This window comes from Canis aureus, chromosome 25, assembly GCF_053574225.1.
Source record: "Canis aureus isolate CA01 chromosome 25, VMU_Caureus_v.1.0, whole genome shotgun sequence".
NCBI classification, from domain to species: Eukaryota; Metazoa; Chordata; class Mammalia; order Carnivora; family Canidae; genus Canis; species Canis aureus.
This window is the reverse complement of record NC_135635.1, coordinates 21,073,520-21,077,542: the sequence shown is the minus strand read 5'-3', so window position 1 is coordinate 21,077,542 and position 4,023 is coordinate 21,073,520. Positions and strand designations below refer to the sequence as shown.

The 4,023-nt window shown below is 41.9% G+C and overlaps 1 pseudogene; it reads right to left on the bottom strand.

Annotated features, from left to right (window-relative positions):
* Positions 1 to 2,415: 2,415 nt before the first annotated feature.
* LOC144297746 (large ribosomal subunit protein uL24 pseudogene) lies at positions 2,416 to 3,599 on the bottom strand (annotated as a pseudogene).
* Between the last annotated feature and the right edge of the window lie 424 nt (positions 3,600 to 4,023).

Sequence of the window (4,023 nt, the reverse complement as noted above, 5' to 3'; positions counted from 1 at the left end):
AGGGGTCTTGTATCTTAGAGGGCTAGCCCCTTTTCCAATATCTGTAGAGAATGCTTAAATCCAGGACCCAGTCTTTCCTTTTTCCCTGTATGTCTGGTTCACATGAGATTTCCTATGGATTCAAATATCTGGATAGTGGAGATGGTCAGCAGTGCACTCACCAACTGGTTGGGCTTTCCCTCTTAGAGGGCTCAGAACACTGTGGAATCAGATGATGTTACCAAAAGGAAAACATAAAGGATATAGACAGAAATCAGAGCATAGAGCAAGAAAGGGGAGAGGACACTGGTATGAACCCTTAGGCCAACAATCCTATTTATAAATCAGCATGCATGAGAGCAAAGATGAGAACACATCACACCATTCCTTTTTTTAAAAGATTTTATTTATTTACTCATGACAGACACACAGAGAGAGAGAAAGGCAGAGACACAGGGAGAGGGGGAAGCAGGCTCCCTGCAGGGAACCTGATGTGGGACTCAATCTCAGGACACAGGGATCACAACCTGAGCCGAAGGCAGACGCTCGACCACTGAGCCACCCAGGTGTCTCCAAGTCAAACCATTGTTGAAGTACAAACCAATGACCAATATACAGAGACACTTCAGGTAGTGGTTGAGGACCTGGGCTGTAGGACTTGACCCTCTGAGAGCTAATCCCTATTCTCTCCTTACTAGTTGTGTGCCCTTGAGAAAGTGAGCCTCTCTGACTCATTTTTGTCACCTATAAACTGGGAGGAAAAACGTTATCTCAGGTTTGTTGTGAGGATTAAATGAGTCGGTATATGTACCAAGTCAGTACATAGCTTCTGCCAAATGAAAGAGTCAATGAAAGTAACCATATTTTTTCAAAGGTTTGTGGAGGTGAAAGGGAAAGTAGAGAGCAATAAAGAGATGACTAGATAAAGCAAAATACAATGCCTTTCAAATGTAATCACAATATTTTCGTTAGACAGATAGGGTTCAATAGCAAGACAGTCCTGAAACTGCTTGTAACATTTTATTCTCTGTTAAATATGTCAGTTGCTCATCATACTAACTTGATTGAAGTTACATTATTGAAATCATGATATTCAGAGAAATTAATACTGAATTGAGAAACAAAATACTAATTTTCTAATATTAGTGTCTATATCTAATCTAAAAGTGCCTTTATTTTTAAATTGCCTTTATTTGGCCACATTCATCCCTCCTACTGGGTGTTGTCTTCTCCACAGAGATACCAGTTATCCTGGGCAGGGAGGACTCAAGCAAGCAGAGCAAGGAGAGCATAGGAAGGAGTGTGTACTGCAGGGTGGAAAGGCAGCTATCTGTTGAGGATGTGTTGGTCCCAGGGGACATGTGGTTCTCAATGATGGGTCCCAGATTCTAGCGAAAGACAATTGGTGAATGAAAAGAGTGGACGTGCTTTGTGGAAGCCCTGTTTCACTAGCAGGCACACAAGTCCTAGAGGGAAATGGCTATTGTAAAATGACAGCCCGTGGGTTAGCTGTCATCCACACCCTCCACCATTAAGGATAACTTTGCCTGATGTATTGTCACAGCTCACAAACATTGTTTTCCCTACCTTCCAAAGTATGAAAGAATAGAGACAAAGCATACTTTTAATCCTTCTTTTTCACCAAATCACTACATATATAAATCTGATTAAAAAACAGTGTTGATCATACTTTACTTTTAATTGGTTACAGACGAAGACACGGACACTTCCTATATGTATTTTTTTTTTTTAAAGTAGAGCCCAATTCAGGTCTTGACCCCATGACCCTGAGATCAAGACCTGAGCTAAGATCAAGAGTCAGACACTTGATCAACTGAGCCACCCAGGCACCCCTCCTATATGTATTAATTACAAACAAATGTCCTTGGTTTTAATAGTGTTTTAAAGGTAAACACTACAGACATCTGGGTGGCTCAGCAGTTGAGTGTCTGCCTTTGGCTCAGGGCTTGATCTCAGGATCTGGGACTGACTCCCACATCGGGCTCCTGCATGGAAACTGCTTCTCCCTCTGCCTATGTCTCTGCTTCTCTCTCTGTGTGTCTCTTATGAATAAATAAATAAAATCTTTAAAAAATGATAAACACTAATTTCTAGGATTCTTAAGGAAATCAGTCCATTTTTTCTTTTATCTTATAAATTAGATGATAGCATTCCTGTTTCATTCCTACTTCCTACTTTTTTCTTTATTTTTAAGATTTTATTTATTTATTCATGAGATACACAGAGAGAGAGAGAGAGGCAGAGACACAGGTAGAGGGAGAAGTAGGCTACATGCAAGGAGCCCAGCGCAGGACTCGATCCAAGGTCTCCAGGACCACACCCTCGGCTGAAGGTGGCACTAAACTGCTGAGCCACCCGGGCTGCCCTTACTTTTTTTCATTTTAATAGTTTTTATTTAAGATATATAAGATTACTTTATTCCTGCATCTTCTCAATTGTTTCTTCCTTCTATTTGCCCTTTTCCTTTCCTACCTGGCAAGATTTGGCTTTACATTCAGGATCTTTTTCAAGCCTTTGTCCGGTTTCAGTCTAGTGATAACCACCTTGCAAGGGTGAATGCCCACATGGACAGCTGTGCCATCCGCCTTCTCTCCCTGTCCTTGTTCAGTGTAGATGACGCATTTCTTCCTGTAAACCTGGACTACTTTGCCAATTTGCTGACCTTTGTAGTGTCCTTGCACAACCTGTACTTCATCATCCTTTCAGATGGCATGGATTGAACATTGCAGTTCTGTCTCAGCGTTTTGGAAAGGAGGGAAGACATAATCTTCCTGTGAATGTGGGAAAGTGTACTGAACTGCCTTTTATAGTTCTTGCTCTGGTCAGAAGTCACAAAGGGATTAAACTTCTTTTTGGCTGTTAGCACTTCCTTAGTTTTTAGTGTTTTTTAAGATTTATTTATTTTTAGAGACAGCACACACACAGGTGTATAAGCAGGAGGAGGGGCAGAGGGAAAAGGAGAGGGAGGTAAAGAATCTCAAGAAGACTCCCTGCAGAGTGTGGAGCCCTACATAGGCTGAATCCCATGACCCTGAGACCATGACCTGAGCTGAAATCAAGAGTTGGATGCTCGAGCAGCCCTGGTGGCTCAGTGGTTTACTGCCGCCTTCAGTCCAGGGTGTGATCCTGGAGACCTGGGATCGAGTCCGTATCAGACTCCCTGCATGGAGCCTGCTTCTCCCTCTGCCTGTGTCTCTGTCTCTCATGAAAAAATAAATAAAATCTTAAAAAAAAAAAAAAAGAGTTGGATGCTCAACCGAGTCACTGAGGCGCCCCTTTTAATTTTTACTTTTATTTATTTTTAAAGATTTTATTTATTTATTCATGAGAGACAGAGAGAGAGAGAGAGAGAGAGAGAGAGGGAGGGAGAGAAGAGACACAGGCAGAGGGAGAAGCAGGCTCCTTGCAGGGAGCCCAACATGGGACTTCATCCCAGGTCTCCAGGATCATGCTCTGGGCTGAAGGCGGTGCTAAACCGCTGAGCCACCCAGGCTGCCCTAATTTTTACTTTTAAATGCAAGTATAAGCTCCCAGCCCTTGGGAGGATTGGATGCATGTACATTAGACTTTACCTTTTTGACTCTCCTTTCCTCGATCATTGCTCAAATGGGGCCCTCTCTGACAATCTTTTATGGTCCCTACCCGCACAGGGTCAATATCACATAGCATCCTAACACATCTGGAGTCCAGAGGGAAGGAAGACAGGGAGTGCGTTTTTCATGTATGCATGCTATTTATATATAATATGCCTCCAGTATTTATGGCTTGAAACAAACCAGCTGTAATGTGAAGCCCTACTGTATAATAAACAGTGTTAATAACCAACTCCTAGAAATTGCTAACTTGTGGAAAGAACAGTTAAGCCAATTAAATACCACCCTTATGACAAATAATGAAGATTGCTTCCCTAAAACCAACATCCAAATTTCAAGTAGTTTAATAGGATTGAATTTTAAAAGAATACTTTTGAAGCAAATAGTGGGAGACAGAAAATGTCTAGTAGAAAAGAGCCTTCTCTAGGTG